Source organism: Tenrec ecaudatus, chromosome 7, assembly GCF_050624435.1.
Source record: "Tenrec ecaudatus isolate mTenEca1 chromosome 7, mTenEca1.hap1, whole genome shotgun sequence".
Taxonomy (NCBI): Eukaryota; Metazoa; Chordata; class Mammalia; order Afrosoricida; family Tenrecidae; genus Tenrec; species Tenrec ecaudatus.
In genome coordinates this window covers 38,589,197-38,608,839 of record NC_134536.1, presented here as the reverse complement: position 1 = coordinate 38,608,839, position 19,643 = coordinate 38,589,197, and positions in this window count along the sequence as shown.

Here is a 19,643-nt window from a genome sequence, read left to right as displayed (position 1 = left end):
TGACCCACAGGCTTGTCACTGGCTAAATTATACCAGTAAAGCTCTAGGCCTTTCTCCCAAGTTTCTCTTAGTCTGGATGTGCCACGGAAACCTGTCCAACATGACTGATCATGCTGGTATTTGAAATATTGGTGTCTTAGCTTCAAGCATCATAGTAACATGCAAGCCCCACAGCAAGTAATACATGAATGATGGAGACCCTATGTTCCTTGCCCCCGAAATGGTTTTCTTGGAAAGAAAGTCACCCTTCTGTGAAGCAGGCAATTGTCCTGTTTGGAGCAGCATATTAAACAGAAGCATTTGCACAAACTTGCTCCATGTTCTAAGAAAATGTGTCATCACTATTTTCATCTTAAAGGTTTTGAGATCCAGGGACCATGGATGATGTTTGGAGTGAAAACGAAAGGCATTTAAAGGATCTTTTGACATTTCTGATAATATCCTGATGCTTAAACTAAAGGAAGGAACGCTTTGTGCACATCCAAAGACACAGTCGTAGGATGTAAGCTATCGAGCTCTTTACCTCACCCTGCTCTGATGTTCCCCTTTGCCTGCTAAAGCATGAGTGAAATAATATGAAAATGGAATTCTTTTACCCTGAGGCCTGAAAAGATACCAAAGCCAAAATATAGCTGGAAACTTAATTAGCCATGAAAGCCTCCTACGAAATTTTAAAGGCTCTCTAGCATATTAAAAAGAAATTTAAAAAAGAAATCATAAAATGTAATTTAACTCTGCATATGTTACACGCTCAGTAAACATTTTTTTGCTTATAGTCTAAGAACAAACACAACTGCATCTAAAGAAAGTAGTTACTTCTGCAGGATTTTTTTCCTTTTGAATAAGGTTGCGCGTAGAAACAAATATGAAGGACTACTCTTGTCTTTATTTTTTTAATTAGGGGTTCATACAACTCTTATCACAATCTATACATATACATACATCAATTGTATAAAGCACATCTGTACATTCACTGCCCTCATCATTTTCGAAGCATTTGCTCTCCACTTAATCCCTTTGCATCAGGTCCTCTTTTTTCCCCTCCCTCCCCACTCCCCCCTCCCTCATGAGCCCTTGATAATTTATAAATTATTATTTTGTCATATCTTGCCCTATCCGGAATCTCCCTTTACCCCCTTTTCTGTTGTCTGTCCCCCAGGGAGGAGGTCACATGTAGATCCTTGTAATCAGTTCCCCCTTTCCAATCCACTCACCCTCCACTCTCCCAGTTTCGCCCCTCACACCCCTGGTCCTGAAGGTATCATCCACCCTGGATTCCCTGTGCCTCCAGCTCCTATATGCACCAGTGTACAACCTCTCTTCTATCCAGACTTGCAAGGTAGAATTCGGATCATGGTAGTGGGTGGGGGACAGTGGGTGGGGGGTGAGGAAGCATTTAGGAACTGGAGGAAAGCTGTATTCTTCATCGGAGCTACGTCGCATCTCTTCTTTTGGTGATTTCAGAATGGACCACTGGACAGTTCTTTATGAAAGCATCTTGAGTGAGCACTAGTTGGTTGTCTGCTTGTTTCCTTCACTCGATTTCCATTGTAAGCTTGAACTCCATTTGGGTTAAACATTTTAAAAGATTGAATATTTTATAACCAGCCGTGTTTGCCAAAGTGGAGGGCCAGTGGATAAGAAGAAGGCGCTTAAAGAGAGGGGTTGACGCTGTGAGTGCAGCCCTGGGCGCAGGCACAGGCACAGTGGGGAGGATGGCGCGGACCCGCTTGATGACCCCCAACAACAGTGCCTAAGGCCTTGACCGTCTAATGCATTCCAACCCCCAGTTTCTTATAGAATCAAAGTCTTGCCCCTGTGGGTTTCTGAGACTGTGGCTCTTTTATGGGAGTAGAAAGCCTCGTCTTTCTCCCGTGGAGCTGTCAGTGGTCTTGAACTGCCAATATTGAGGTTAGCAACCCAATGGTCTGCAAGTAGCCCACTATGCTACCAGGGCTTATTTTGGGTGAAATAATTCCTTTACTAGGAATTACTGAGGAAATAATGAAAAATCACAGAGACTTTTTGGGAATGAGGAAACTTGTATTTTAATATCTCACTTTCAATGGTAATTTTATGTGCATGCTTAGCTTCATTCATTTGCTCCAAAATCCAGTCTTCCATGTCTGCAATTACTACAATAGGCTATAGCTCAGTCCAAGATAATAATAAACTTCAGAATAGAATCTAAAATCTAAACTCTGTATAATAGATAGGATTGCTCTTCTCCCACCTGACTTTTATTTAGTTATTTTTGGTGCCATACGTAAATAGGCTCTAATCAGAGTGGGACATCATCAATCCTGAGTTCACCCTGAACTTTCTTAACTCTAATGCATGAATTATATTTGTTCATGCTTTTTCAAACCACACAATCCCAACTCTGAACACACATTAGAGTTAGTTGGAAAGCATTTAAAAATATGATGCCTAAATTCATGGAATGCCTGAAGAACAAACAAATCTTGGAAGAAGTACAGCCAGAGTGCTCCTGTGTTTGTTTGGGTACATTAGAGAAACAAATCCATGGAAACACATATGTATAATACAGAATCTTATATAAAGGGTAAATATACATTAAGAAAGCATCCCAACACAGTGTCCAAGCCCATAAGTCCAACATTAGCCCACATGTCCGACACTGATCTACAAATCATCCCGCATCTCACACAACACATGCAATGACGCCGACTGCAGGAGGAAAGTCGAGTCAATGAATGTGTAAGCATCTCAGCGCTGGCAGGGGTCTCCACACGGCTGCTCTAGCACCCAGGGCTGCATCAGGGTAGGTCCATGTGGATGTCTTGCAGGAAGTGAGCCTTGCCAGCTGAATCAGGGAACTAGCTAAGGCAGCTGCACCCTGGTGCAACCATCAGAAAGCAAGAGACCCGAGAACTAGAAAGGTGAGGGTCACTGAACCATTTATCCCTCCGCCCTTCAATTAACCCCACATGTGTTTCTTGGCCAGGTTGGCACAGCTGGCCTATCTTAGCTCCTCTGAAGTAAAGATGACGAGATTTCCTCCGGAGAAGGTCCTCATGCTCAGTAAGGTAGAGGGCCTGTGAAAAAGAAGCCCCTCGGTGAGATGGTGTGACACGGTGGCTGGAACAAGGAGCTCAAACATGACAATTGTGAGGATGGGGCAGGACTGAGCAAGGTCTCTCTCTGTTGTCCATGGAATTGCTGTTGGTCAGAACTAAGTTGACAACACCTAACAATAGACCCAGATAATTTAAATTACGGTCTCTGGGAACCTTTATAAAGCTCCCTCATTTGCTTAAAAATAATAAAATAATGTGAATGGGAGGAGGGATTTTGTGGGAGCACAGATGAATGTGAGCTATGCCTTAATAATTGTTTAAGCTGAGTGATAGGTACATGGGTGTTCATTATACATGTTTGAAATGTTCTGTAAATATATATATATATATATATATAAAACTTCCAAGTACCTCTAATATGCCACCAAGAATCTGATTCTTGGAGATTCCAACCTGAAAAAATACAGTACTGTGGAGTTGGTTTTACTCAGGATAATCCCACTGACTCAGGACAATCCCACTGACTCAGGACAATCCCACCGTGCCGGAAGGAATTGCATTTCACTGGGTTTTCTTGGCAGTGAGCTTTGATTAGCAGACCACCAGCCCTTTCTTCTTTAAAAAAAAATCATTTTATTGGGGGCTCATACAACTCTCATCACAATCCATACATGCATCAAATGTGCAAAGCACATTTGCACATTCGTTGCCCTCAACATTCTCAAAACATTTGCTCTTCACTTAAGCCCTTGGCATCAGCTCCTCATTTCCCCCCTCCCTTCCCGCTCCCCCCACTCATGAGCGCTTGATAATTTATTAATTATTATTTTGTCATATCTTAAATTGTCCGACGTCTCCTGTCACCCACGTTTCTGTTGTCAACACCCCAGGGAGGAGGTTATATGTAGATCCTTGTAATCGGTTCCCCCTTTTCACCCCACCCTCCTTTTACCCTCTTGGTATCGCCACTCTCACTACTGGTCCTGAAGGGATCATCTGTCCTGGATTCCCTGTGTTTCCACTCCTATCTGTAGCAGTGTACATTTCTGGTCTAGCCGATTTGTAAGGTAGAATTGGCCCCCAGCCCTTGCTTTGGAGGTGCCTTTGAGGGGGTTCCAACAGCTACCCTTTAGGCTAGCAGTTGTGCATTGAACTATTTACAGGATCCCAACTTGCAAGAGATATTAAATAAGCATCCCTACTTGGCTTTCTGTTTACTCTCTGCATTAATTATACGAGGGGGGCTTCAAAAGTTCACAGAAAAATTCCATTATTTTTCATTCCCTTATCCATGAATTTTTTGAGCCCCTTATATATTTGTCTAATTTTGCAAACCTCTTCTCAGGCTCTGGATATCCTTGAAGGGGTTTCACATTGTGGTTGGATGACATGTTCCTGTGAAGTGAGGAGGTGAGGTCTTATGGTCGGTGACAGGTTCAGCGAAGAGCAGAGGATGAAGGACGTGCTTGTGATGCGTCAGGAGCCGCTCCGTAGGAAAGGGATCCTTCATGGCAGTTTCGTAACATCCTACCCACCCTTCCAGATTCAGTTCAGATTCGATTCACTACAGACTTTGCTCTTGTTCTGAGCCAAAATCATGTTTCTCGTCTGCATCTTAACTCTTTGTTTCTGAAATTATCTCCGTGGTATTATTTAAGCTTTTTGCCATGAAGTATTCTGGTTTTTTGCCAGTTCAAAATCTAGGAAAGTAACTTGAACATAATGAGGCCTCAGTATAAATGTGCTGGACAAAATAAAATATATGCATTATCCATAGCCTTCATAATCATATTCAATAATTTTGTCATATCGTTACACTTTACAAACATGCCCTGATTGGCAAGCAACATGAATTTAGGGAAGAATGTGAGTCTAAAAGAAAAATACATCAAGTTGTAAAGAATCCCTCTTTAAAAATTGCTCAGAAATGGACACTGCTCTTTTCAAAAAGAGCTATAAATAGGCGCTCTAATTTTTCCGTTCACTCACAGAGGGACACTATCTAGCCAAGTGCAGCCTTGAATATCAATTTTGTTCTATTGAAAACACCTGGGATTCTGGCTTGCACAAGAATAGTTTTATCTGTAGCATAGCATGTGGAATGACCCAGTTCTGTCACTTTGGCGGGAACAAGTAATTAACAGAAAGTTGGTTGACAGAGATAAAAAAGACAAGAAAAGAAGAAGAAAGTAAAACAGAAAACTCTCAGTGAGGTATTTTCTTGGTGCTTAGTTAGTTTCGAAGGAAGTTAAAAAAAATTCTTTTTCTTGGAATTTGAGCAATCCAAGGCCATTCCTTAACACTTGGCTACTATCCCCCAGCATAACTGGTGAATGTACCCGGGGGTTCGCACCAGAGAGTACATCAGTGAGCCCACAAATGAGGGACTGGGCAGTTGCACAGGAAATGGTGAAGCGCTACCTCGCCTCCTGTTGGGAGCTTGAATACATTCATAACGCTGCTGTTCCTTTAAGCCTCAGTCAGTACATTGAAGCAAGCAATTGAGAAATGAATTCTACTAGCGGGGAAAAAGCAGAATTTCTCTAGCTGGTGTTTCTGCTATTAATGAAGAGATGTTTGGCTTTTCTTCTCTTCGACTTCCGTGAGGACAGAACCACATACTTGATCAGGGTTCAGAAAAGTGCCATCTAAGGAAGAAAAAGGAAGGTTTTGACATTTGGAGACTTGTGCTCTGAGAAAACCATGACAGCGCATTGAAAACTGCTGTGGTTCTAATGAGGGGCTGGTGCCAGGGGCTTACGTGGAGAGCAAATGCTTTGACAATGGTGAGGGTGACGAATGCACAAATGTGCTTTATACAGTTGATGTATGGATGGATTGTGAGAAGAGTTGTTTGCGTCCCCAATAAAATGATTTTAAAAAGTAAAATAAGTATTTGTTGCAAAAAAGAAAACAAGCTGTGGTTCTTGCTGTTGTGAGGTGCCATCAAGTTGGTTCCGACCCCGAGCGACATTATGTACGAGAGAAGGAGCCACCTCTCAGCGCTTCCTCCTCGCAGTTGCCCTTTCGCGGGATCCCGTTGTTGCACACACTGCGTCCATCCATCTGACTGAGGGCCTTCCTTCTTGGGCCTCCCCTCTGCGCTACCAAGCATGATGTCCTTCTCCAAGGACTGGTCTCTTCTGACAGCAGTCTCACCATCCTTGCCTCTAAGCAGCATTCTGGCTGTATTTCTTTCAAGGCAGGTCAGTTTGCTCATTTGAGAGTTCATGATATTTTCAGTGTTCTTCACCCGGACCATATTTCAAGTGCAATCATTCTTCCTTAGTCTCCCTTACACCATGTTCAACTTTCACTTGCATATGGCATGATTGAAAATACCATGACTTGTGTCAGGCCCACTTTAGTCCTCAAAAAAGCATCCTTGCTTTTCAACACTTTAATGAGGTCTTGTGCAGCAGATTTACCTAATGTAACTAGTCTTTTGATCTCTAGACTGCTACTTCCACGAGCATTGATTGTGTATCCAAGCAATATAAAAAATTCGTCGCAACTTCAACCTTTTCTCCATTTATCGTGATTGGTCCAGCTGTGAGGACTTTGGTCTACTTTACATAGAGATGTAATCCATGCCAAAGATTGCACTCCTTGGTCCTCATCGGCAAGGGCTTCAAGTCCACCTCACCTTCAGCAAGCAAGGTCGTATTAACTGCACATCAGCGGTTATTAATAAGCCTTCCTCTAATCCTGATGCTTCATTCTTCTTCATATAAGCCAGGTTTTCTGATGAGCATACAGATTGAATAAGTATGGTGAGAAGATACAACCCTCTTACACATCTTTTCTGATTTTCAATCCAGCCATATTCCCTAGTTCTGTTCACGCACTGCTTCTTGCTCCATGCATGCATGTGTTCGCGAGAGCACAATGAAGTGCCTGGAATTCCCATGCGTCTCAAGGTTATCCATAGTTTGTTATGCGCCACACAGTCAAACACTTTGGCATAGTCAATAAAACACAAATAAACATCTTTCTGGTATTCTGTTTTGAACCAAGGTCCATCTGACATCAACAATGACATCCTTTGTTCCACATCCCCTTCTGAATCTAGCTTGAACTTATGGCAGCTCCCTGTCAATGTAACACTACAAGCACCGTTGATTGATCTTCAGCAAAGTTTTACTCGCACTCAGGATTAATGATCTTGTTCTATGAGATCAACTTTCTTTGGAATGGGTAAAAATATGGATATCTTCCAGTCAGTTGGCCAAATAGCTGTTTGTCCAAGTCTCCTGGCATAGACTAGTGAGTGCTTCCAGTGCTCTCAACTTGTTGAAATGTTTCAATTGGCATTCTATTAATTCCTGGAGCCTTGTTTTCAGCTAATGCTTTCAGTGCAGCTTGGGCTTCTTCCTCCAGCACCACTGTTTCCGTGTGCTGCCTTGTGAAATGGTGGACTGTCGCCTAGTCCTTTTGATGCAGTGACTCTGTGTATTCATTTCACCTGCTTTTGATGCTCCCTGCATCATTCCATATCTGGCCTGGAAATCTTTCAGTGTTACAAATAAAGACTTCAATTTTTTTCTGTTTAGGTATGTTCTTCCTTTGTGGTTTCATAATTCCTTGTATATCTCTTTATAATATTTGTCTTTACCTTCCCAAGTTGCCCTTTGGAATTTTCTGTTCATTTATTTTACATCATCATTTCTTCCATTATTTGTAGCTATTCTATGATTAAAAGTAAGTTTCAGTGTCTCTAGTGACATCCACTTTAATCTTTTATTTTTATATATCTGGTAATGTCAGAGTAGATTTTTCTAGAGCAACACTTGTTTAATGAACAGCTAGAAGCAATATATAAAATATTAGAAATTAATTATTAAATAAAATATTATTTTAAAGCATCGGGGACATACCAAGTTAGCTATGATGTAATGAACCAAAATCCCAGAGAGAAGACAAGTACATAATTTAAGGCTACAGTTCAGCCATCTTTATCTCTTGAGGAGTTTACCAATTTACATGTACAAGATTGTTTATAGTAGCATTAATGCCATTTAAAATCTGGAAAGTACCCTAAGTACTCATTTACAGTAGAATGAATAAATAACTAAGCTGTGATATATTCATAAAATGAAATATTATACAATAAGTATGAAGAAACAATTACTGCTATTAACAACAAAGATAAATATCACATATGTTATACTGAGAGAAAGAAGCCAGATATATTGTATATAATTTCATTTATATTCTCTCTCCATATATAAAATTTTGTTTTGTATGAAAATTCTGTTTATAATAATTTATAAAAATAAGATTATTATGTTACTTTAAAATCGAAAAAAATAAATCCAAGGTATTGGAATTGTCTACTTCTGGGGAATAGGAAGGAGTAAGTGTTTTGGGATACAAGGACCTTTTGGTTTTAATCAGAAACAAATTTAGGGGGTCTTACAGGCCTCATAACTATCCATACCTCCATTGTGTCAAGCACATTTGTACGTATGTTGCCATCATCATTACCAAAACATTTTCTTTCCACTTGAACCCTTGGTGTCAACTCATTTTTCCCCTTTCTTCCCCACCCTTCTGGCCTCATGAATCCTTGATAAATTATAAATTACTATTATTTTCATATCTTACACTGTCCGCTGTCTCCTTTCACCCATGTTTCTGCTGAGTCCATTAATACTCTCTTCCTTTTGTCTGGTTACATGAATGTGTTCACTTTACAATAGTTAATCAAACTGTAAACATATGATTTGCATTTTGTTGTGTATTTATGTATGAAAAATTTATTTAAAAATAAATGGTAAGTGCAGGCTTTTTGAAGATTCCTTGTTGTTTGTAACGTAGATTTCTTTTACTATCCAGCCTTCTAAGAATTTGCACTCAGTTTTTATGTTTACGGATGGGAGTTATCTCTAGGAGAATTCAGAAGGAATAGCACTTAGGAGGAAGGTTATTTTAGGAAATCCTAAAAGAGTGTACTAGTAAAGTTTCTGCAAAGCAAGCACAAACCATGTTACTTTAGAATTTTTAAAATGAAGTATAACATAATGGGGTGGCAATAATTGCAGGTGTACACATACCTACTCTACAGCAGAGCCTCACCTGGCTTTACCATCCCAAGAACTCTGCACATCAGAGGTACTTGTGCACAGCAGGACATGGCAGGCGACCAGGGAAGTGGCAGTAACTTTGACTTAGTGTGGTTTGCTATGGTTAAGTAGACAAAGAGATGTCAAGCCAGGGAGGTATGTGGTAACCAATGAGACTTGTTCATGGAAACACAAGATATGCTTCAACAAAGACACGAAACTCACGGAGGGATACAGCATTTCGGGAAATTGGATTTCAGCAGATGGGGGCAAAAATCAAGAAAAAAGTAGGTGATTACATTTTCAGAAGAGACATGTTAGGCTCTTAAGTGACCTCCACTTAACATACCTTCAGGAATAATTGACATCTCTCTCTATCTGTAAAACTTTCTGATGAATAACCATAGTATGTTGAACGTTGAGATAGTCACCGTGGAAACAAAGATCCCGGTGCTCTGCTCTCTGAGACATTACTGATCCCCCCACTGATGCACACTGGACCTGATCTAGTTTTCAACATTTCCTGTATTTTGTTTTGCTTTATTTTTGTTTGTTCCTAGTAGGGTGTATCTAAGAGGTGTTATGTTACTGGAGGTCACTCTCCTGAAGTAGTGTTATATGCTTTTTTCGTGTTTTGGTATATGACATGCAGGATTGATGAGCCTATAAGAACAGCAAGTAGAAGAAGAGGTTTCTGGGGGAGGTGGGGTACAGTGGTGGTGGTGGAGTAAAAGGGAGACAATGTCAAAGAGTCCAGGGAGAAAATTGTTTGGAAACTGACTGTGGTAGCAATTGTACAATTCTGCTTCATGTGATTGAACTACAGAATGATATGATGTATGTATTAACTCTGAATTAACAATATTTTTTTTTCAAAAATATTACAGCCTAGGAAACCTATGGGGCAGCATTTCTCTGTTGTACAGGGTTGTCGTGAATTAGAATCGATTGGACAACACACAGCAATAACCCATTTCGGGTAACCACTGATAAATTTTGATCTCTATACATTATTCTTTAGGTATTTCATCTAAGTGGAATCACACATTTTTGTCTTGAGGGGAACATCTTATACTATTCAGTATAATGTTTTTCAAGGTTCATTCATGCCATGGGATGTACCAGGACTTCATTTCTTCTTATGTCTAACAGTCCTTATATTTTATCCATTCATCTGTTGATAGGCATTTAGGTTGTGGCCACCTTTGTCTGTTGTGATTAGCACTGCAATAAACATTAATGTATCCTTTCTATTCTATAGCATTTGTCTTCCTCTGCCATACAGGAAATTCTAATGTTCAAGTCCTATGACACCTCCGATTATTTCTAAGCAATAGAAACACTCTCGGTTAAGTAATCCCAATATGCAGTCCTTGAACTTCCTTCAAGTTTCAGCTTCTCTCTTGTCCCTGGATGGCCCTGCTCTGGTGGTCTGCGAACAATGCTTGGCTACTTCACTCTGACCTGACTGACCTTCTACCTCACCCCTTTCCTGTTACCTCAGTTTCTGATCTCTCTAGAATCGGAGCCGCAGGAAGGAAGGAAGCAAACGTTTTACCTAACTACTATAGTTTCAAGGACACAAACTGTCACTGAACTTGGGTAGTATTTGAAATACTTTGCCTTTTCTCTTCTGTTGTCAAGAGAGATCAATCTCTGGAAAAGAGCATCATGATTGGTAAAGTGGAAGGCCAGTGGAAAAAAAGGAAGATCCTGAACAAGATGGATTGATAGTGTCTACACCAACAGGCTCCAACGTAAGAGCAGTTGTTGAGGATGGCACCAGACTGGGCAGTGTCTCATTCTCTTGTGTCTGGAGTCACGATGAATGGGAACTGACTTGATGGCGCCCAACAACAACAATGATGGGACTATATTTGGATGGTTCAGAGATCACCCCTCCTCCTTGGGACATCTCGACTGTAGTCCTCTAAAATGGGTTATTCCATGTCTTTTGGCTGGTCAGGGATGGCTGCTTCTTTAGCCCCTGGGAATGTAGTAATCATCTCTGTGGTAGAGCCCCGTGATCTACCATGAGAAGGTTCTCTTTCATGGCCTACATTCAAGGATTCATTCCTACAACCACTTCAATGTGAGCAAAGACACGTCTCCCAGCGCAGCGACCTCTCTGTGTCCTGGCATTAAGGCAGCTGTCCAGCCTACCTCTGCTCTGTGGATTCATTTGATACTAGTTGTAACTCAGTCCTTGCTGTCACTCTGTGTGCATGGGACACATTCGTCAAACTCTCTGGGTTTCCAGGCTTGAGGTGAAGAGGAACAAGCACCCTTCCTGATGGGTGGGGCATATCACACCCTTCAGGAAGGGTGCGACATATCACACTTTGACATCCAGCTCCCCCAAACCTCGCTTCATTTCCAATTCTTCCTCATTTCATTAACCTACAGACTGGAGCTGCATGGTCTGCTCCAAACGTTATGTTTAAAGGTTCTTTCCTCAAATATTGCACAGTGGGTTCATACCCCATCTTAAACTGGGTCATCCAGAGTTTGGAGGCTCAACCCAAATGAGACATAGATGGTTCCCTCTCCTTGGGTAATTTTTTGCACAATTTAAATGCAAGAAAAACCAGCCGAATTAATGTATTTTTTCCCAACAGTGTAAATGCTCCCACAATATTTGTTAACTTATGAATAATTGGGCCAATGGAAGTTTCCTATGGGTAGACATATAAATGGCTATGATAGAAGATGGGAGTGTTTTTCTTCATAAAGCTTCAGACTAAGTAAAGTTTTCATATTGGAAAGGGTTGGGGAGAACTTCCTTGAGGTTAGTAGTGGGAACAGACTGCCTGGTGTAGTTTTTTCAAAGTCTCCACCTCTACACTTACTTGTGCTACACTTAGGAAGAAACACACACTCACACACGCACACTTTGGTTTCTCTTACTCGCTCCTGAGTTTCAAAACCCGTTCTCTTGTTGTGCTTGTTGTTCGATGTCCTTGAGTCGGTTCTAACCGCCCCCCCCGCCCCATGGCCCTATGAACACCAGAATGAAACACTCTCCGGCCCTGCACCATAGCTTGTTGCTATGGTTGAGCCCGTGGCTGCTGCCACTGTGTCAATCCAGCTCACTGAGGGTCTTCATTGCTTTTGCTGCCCTTCTACCACGTATGATGTCTTTTCAGGGACTGGTGTCTCCTGACAACATGTCCAAAATACATGAGACAAAGTCTTGCTATCCTTGCTTCCAAGGAGCATTACGGCCATTTTAATTCTTTGGATAAATGAAGTCAAAGCTAGGGCTCACTATTTTATTCTGACTTCCACCTGCTAAGTCCTCCAATCAGTGGGTAACAGGGAGGTTGCTCTTAGTCATCAGGCTTTCTCAGACCCCTGCTGGAAAGAAATCAGGGCTGTGCAGTTTTCCTAGTAGCCTGAGTGACTCCAGTTAGTGAACATTCCTATTCTGAGTTTTATCTACAGCCCAAGGAAGAAATCGTTCCAGATGCTACAGGTGGGATGAGAGAGATGAAAAGTATGGAGAGAAGAGGAGTGAAACACAAAATAAACAAACGCAGTTGACTGGGTCTGCCTTTAGCTGCCTGCTCTGCGGAGTGGAATTGCTCTTTCATCTGTTCCTGTGCGTTGTGTGGGAAATATTCTCCTCTGACTGCAATGTCCAAATCCAGGCCAGGGATCCCCAAGGTCATAGAACAAAAGCCGTGCATTTCAAATGAAAACACTCCAATGATATGGCTTAATAAAAAATAAAAATGGAAAAGTAAGAAACGAAGAGAGAAGAGATGGGGTAAACCAATACCCTTGGGATGGAGTGAGACTGGGGTAAGTGGATAACACTCCCTGAATCCCCCATCACTCATTTGTCACTTTGTTTTTCTCTGGTGAGAAGCTTTGCCTGCTGCTAGGCTGCTCGCAGCAATGCATTTCAAATCCCAGCAATGTCACACCCATGCCGGACAGGTTTCAGAGGAGTTTTCAGAATAAGACAGACTAAGCCTAATAATCTAATTTCCAAAAATCAATGCGTGAAAACTATGTATCAGCATAGAACACTCTGGTAGAATGTGGGAGGTGAGCTCCTTAGGTTGGAAGGCCCTCAAACTGCAAAGACGTAAACACGCTAAGAAGTGAGAAGATGGCATTGGACCGTGAACATGGCACCGGGCAGGACACTGTGCTGTTCCATCTTACGAAGAGTCACCACAAGTTGGAACCAATCAATAACAACTCACAACAACAAGCCTGAATCTTGGGGTGCACAACGTTCGTGAATACTTTATTTCTGATGCATCATTCCTCCCGGCTGATTATGGCTGTGCACATCGGGGAGGAGGTTTGCATAAGGAGGCCAGTGACAGAGGATACACGGAGTCAGCAGCACACACTTGCTTGAGTGGAAAGATAACCAGAGCAAACGCTGCCACAGCTGCAGTTTGCCAAAAAGCTCAGCGTCTCACTTATGTTTCTTTGGCATCATCAATGAGTGTTTGAATTAAGCTTGAATGTTACTTCTTACCAAGAAGTTGTACAATCAGATCTATTTCACGGATTCTGAATATTTAGTGTCTCTTGTAAATTTAGTTTCATATATAATTAGCTCCCAGGGCCTCATTAATATAAGGTATCTCTTGATATTTCTGGCTGTCTTATGTTTAACATAGTCATGCTCTATTTGCCAACTACTTATCTTATATTTCATACTTCATTAATTTGGCCTATATTTAATAAGCTTTACATCTATTAGCGATTTGTCTATATTTAGGACATTTTTAAAAAGGGTTTTAAGAAAAGAACTGCTCCAAAATTAAAGGCAAGTTATGGATGAGTAATAATTTAAACTAGGAGTTCATTTATATTACCTCAAATGGGCTTGGGCTGGTGAATATATTCATTCTTATCAAGAAGTTGCATAATCTGTTTTTGAAACATGATAGGAGATTTTTAAAGTGATTTGAAAAGGCAGAATCCTATTTTGAGAACATTAGGGCTAAGTCTAGTGTAATTGTGTCAACTGAGTGTTTTCTTTATCATCCCCATAGTCTCCGTTCTGTTACCGCCATGTTTGCCCCTGTAGGTAAGGCATGCCTCGTTTCCAGGGTTAGAGGGCAGCAGGTACCATTGTCAATGCTGAGGGTCCCAGAAGGGCTCCTGTCAGTTCTACCCTGGGCTGAGAGGTTTAGAAGTCGCCTATATCTCTAGCTGAGGAAAGTGCTTTGAGGGGTGGTACCTTTGTGGGTTCTCTCCACCATTTTAATCCCATTTAGATGGGATATGGTATGAAATGTAGCGTGAAATAGAATTTGTAGTTTTATGGTACTTTTGCTCTGAGAAGAAAATTCTCCCTCTAACACATCCACTGTTAATATCTGGTCAATCTTCTAGATGCTTTCTTATTTCCATTATTTATGAAATTAGGATATTAACTCAAAATATTTTAAAAAAAGAAAATTTCCCAGAAAATATATAACTTTACCAGAAGTTTTGATAAAAGACATTAATACTTCAATTAAAAATCATTTTATTAGGGGTTCTTACAACTCTTAGAACATTTTATACATCAAGTGTATCAAGAATATTTATACATATTTTGCCATCATCATTTCAAAAACATTTCTACTTGAGTACTTCAATTGTTATACTCTGTAATTCTATGGGAAGTGAAGAGAGAGAGAGAGAGAGAGAGAGAGAGAGAGAGAGAGAGGTCAAACCCTTGGCTAATGTTTTTGAAAGCAAGATAGCTGCCCACTCTGTCCTCATCACTCATCCCAGAAGCTTAGCAAAATGAAAGTTCACCACTGTGTGCAAACTCTGGTGGTCCAATATTATGTGGTCTCACAGCTCGTGTGAGTCAGGGTTATGCAATTTCCCCCAAGAGGAGTACAGATCAGATTGGTAAAATAGGTCATGGATTTCTCCTTATCTCTTGCCCCGGAGGCCTGGGCTCTGAACCCTGCTCCCCATAGATGCCTTTTCCATGACTGACCAGCATTGGGCCAATGTCACCAGCTGGTTATTAGTGATGCAAAACTGTTTAACTTGACAATTCTTCACTGCTCTCTTGAGCAAATCAGACAAAACAAAAACTAATTCCTAGCCATCTGCTTTTCTTTCAGTGCCAACATTTACAATAAAAATAAGTAAACAAAAATTGTCCTCCCTTTCCCTTTATTAATGATCAGTATTTAACACTATTTTCCATTTAAATACACACCCTTTAGACTAATTAAATCTTTGAAGACTAGTCTGATCATGTAATCGTCATGCATATCATTGTTTCTATGGAGAAATGGGCTCATAGTTCCAAGCTACTGAATTATTAGACTCCTTTTGGTTTGTAGTCTCGTGATAATTTGAAAGCATGCTATTGTTGCTGTCGGGATCCATCAGATTGGTTCTGACTCATACTTAGAACAGAATGAAACATTGTCTGAACCTGTGCTGGCCTCACAATTGTTGTGTCGCTCCATTTTCTTAATGATCATTCTCTTTTTCACTGACCTTCCACTTTGTGAACCATGATATTCTTTATATATATATATGTATATATATACATGCATATGTATGTATTTTATTTGACAAATCAGTGTGTAAAATGTGTTCTTTACACTCTAAAATAAAATGCATCACTTTTCAAACATGTAATTTACTATAGTGGAAAATCAATATCATTATTAGGTCCCCTTTCTGTCCAGTTCCAGCAAGGTTGTGAGAAGACACAGGAGTCATATTCAGACCAGGTCTTATGAGAAAGGCCCTCTGCTTTTGGTCTTTGTTGATCATTCAAGACCACAGAAGGCAGATTGCTTTCTGGTCTCGTTAATACAGAAACATTGAAGGTCTTTGCCAGGTCTGAGGGTCTCAGTCCCTAAGTCCAGTCTGTCTAGCTTCACCAGACGGGTATGCAGTCTCTCAGAGGTTCTGCTTCAAGAAATGCTGAGACAGCAGTTACCCCTACCTAACCCAATGCCACCTGTCCAGGTGGGCAAAGGTTCCCCTTCCTGCTGGGTTCTTATATTTCCCTCTACTTTTCTGGTGTAAGTAAGTGTTAATTCAGTTTAGATTACATCCAGACCTCCACAGAGCTCTACCTCCCACCCCACCTCACCCCATCCCCCCCAATAGGCAAATATTTTGAAAATCTTTTCATCTGCCCTGAGGATAAAGAAAACCACAGCTGCTCTGGACTTCAGTCCATGCGTGTCACCAAAGTTTGGCCATGGAGAACGAGAAAATACTTCCCCTTTCTGTTTATTTGTCTCTAACAAACAAGTACAACACAAGTCAGCAAAATAAGCAAAGCAAAGGGAACACACACCCACCTCCAGGCCTCAAATTAACAACTCAATAAATCATCCTTCAATTTATACATACCTGTGACTTAACTCAGATTTTCTTAATCTTATGATGTGTTTTTCACACACTGGATGGTTAAATTTTGCAGTTTAATGAAATTTTCATTGAGTTTTCAAAACGGATTAGATTTTGTTTAATTCTAATGATAGAAATGATTTCGGTTTCTTTCCTAATTTCATAAAGTTTTTCACATTGTCTTTCCCAGTATCCTTTTTTTTTTCTTTCCAAAATGAAATTTAGTCATTCGAAAGCATCGAAGGAAAGTAGAATCAACGCCACAATGATATTTTTGGAGACTCTCAGCCCACCTCCTGAAGAGCCTAATGGGGACTGTGTGTCTCAGGGGTTCAAGCATCACGCTTAACTTCCTGAGCCTTTCTCTATTTTTCAATGACCTTGTTAAATGTACTTCAAATGGCAGTGCCTGCGCTTGCTCTAAAGGTGGGAAGAATAATATCAGCCTCCTACCAGGAAAGTATGGGCATGAATCATAAATGAGGGTGCCTAAAGATGCAGCATCACTCCTGTGTGACATGCATTGAATGTATCATGCATTGAATGATAACCTTACTCAGTGCAGAAGCTGAGAGAGGGCAAATAGACCTGTAGCTCTGACATGCTGTAGCCTGGCAGTCTTTTTAAGTTTTCACATGATTTAAGAGCATAAATAACTTATTTTAGTCCTAAAGAAATGAAATGTTAACATTTGCACGACTAGGTATTTTTAAAAGAATTTAAAAGAAATATGCCAACTTCTAGTTTAGGCTAAGATCTTAGAGCTAACTCATGGAAGGAAATAGACTGAATTACTTCTGAGGTTGGTATAAGGACCAGCTGCCTGCATCCCTGAGTAGGGGCATTTTTCCTAGAAAGACATTTGTCAGAAAGTCTTCCTGATACTCAGTTTAATTCATATTCCTTATAAAGCCTATTCATCGACTCTAGCCTGGCTTTCAGAAGCAACAACACCAGTTTATTTCTTCTTCCATTTGACTTGTACTTGCAAGTGTTTAAAGCAGAACACATATTTTTCTTGAGTTTCTATCATGTAAAATGCTCCTGGTTCCATTCCTTATTTGCAATAGCATCTATAACTTCTCATCATCAATATCGTCTTTCTTAATTTATCTCCTTTTCTTATAGTGTAGTCTTCAAAATGAGCCATTATCTTAAGATGAGGGTCTAATTGCTCGAAGTTCAGTGAGACTTTAAAAAAATCATTTTATTAGGGGCTCATACAACTCTTATCACAATCCATACATACATCAATTGTGTAAAGCACATTTGGAAATGCATTGCCCTCATCATTCTCAAAACATTTGCTCTCCACTTAAGCCTCTGGCATCAGCTTCTCATTTTTTCCCTCCCTCCCCACGCTCCCCTCCCTCATGAACCTTTGATAATTTATCAATTATTATTTTGTCATATCTTGCACTGTCTGATGTCTCAGTGAGATTTTTTTTTGTAAAAGATTTAGTATCCTTTTATTCAAAAGAAGCGTGGGGGGGCGGTGTGTGAGGCGGGGCGTAAATGGGAGTATTCGCTCCCTTTAGAGCAAGTACTGATTTTAAAGCGAGACGATGCAAAAATGCAAAGAAAGAGCAGAGACAGTAACAGAATAGCTACGAAAAGTAACTACTGAACTTAGAAAGCTGACAGACTAGGAGATCTTTGTAACCCTTTGAAAAATACATTCCCTTGGAAGCAGGGCAGTTTTTAAAAATGTGTAACATATGGGAACCCATTACAAGGATCTTCATATACCCTGCTCCCTGGGGGGCAGACAACAGGAAAGTGGGTGAAGGGAAACTCAGACACTACAAGATATGACAAAATAATAATCTATAAACCACCAAGGGTTCATGAGAGAGGGAGGAGCGGAGAGGGAGGAGGGAAATGGGAGCTGATATCAGGGGCTCAAGTGGGAAGAGAATGCCCTGAAAATGATGGTGGCCTATGTGCAAATGCGCTTGACACATTGGAGGAATGTACGGATTGCGGTAAGAGATGTAAGAAGGCACCCTGGTGGTGCTGTAAGATAGGTGTTGAGCTGCGAACCACCAGGTCGGTGGTTCAAACCACAGGAGAGATGTAAGAGCCCCCAATAAAAGTATTTTAAAATGTGAGTAACTACTGATATTGCCAATTCTTACACAATCATATAGAAATAAATATCACTAAATGTATATATATATATATATATATATATATATATACGAATTATCACAATCCATGCATCCATCCTTGTGTCAAGCATATTTATTTGTACATTTGTTGGCATCATCATTCTCAAAACATTGTCTTTTTTTTAAATTTTAACAATTTATTAGGGGCTCATACAATTCTTATCACAGTTCATACATATACATACATCAATTGTATAAAGCACATCTGTACAGTCTTTGCCCTAATCATTTTTTTCTCCTCTTTTCTTTTTTTACATTTTATTAGGGACTCATACAACTCTTATCACCATCCATACATATACATACATCAATTGTATAAAGCACATCCATACATTCCCTGCCCCAATCATTCTCAAGGCATTTGCTCTCCACCTAAGCCCCCTGCATCAGGTCCTCTTTTTTTTTTCCCCCTCTCTCCCCTCTCCCCCCTCCCTCACGTGCCCCTGGCAATCTATACCTCGTTATTTTGTCATATCTTGCCCTATCCGGAGTCTCCCTTCCCCCTCTCTCTGCTGTCCCTCTCCCAGGGAAGAGGTCACATGCGGATCCCTGCAATCAGTTCCCCCTTTCCAACCCACTCACCCTCCACTCTCCCAGCATCGTCCCTCACACCCTTGGTCCTGAAGGTATCATCCACCCTGGATTCCCTGTACCTCCAGCCCTCATATGTACCAGTGTACAGCCTCTGTCCTATCCAGCCCTGCAAGGTAGAATTCGGATCATGGTAGTTGGGGGGAGGAAGCATCCAGGATCTGGGGGAAAGCTGTGTTCTTCATCGGTACTACCTCGCACCCTAATTAACCCATCTACTCTCCTAAACGCCTCTATGAGGGGATCTCCATTGGCCGACACTTGGGCCTTGGGTCTCCACTCTGCACTTCCCCCTTCATTTAATATGGTATATATATATATATATATATATATATATATATATATATATATATATATATATATATATATATACATATACACATACATACACACACTTATATCGTTGTTTTTTTTTTGCATGATGC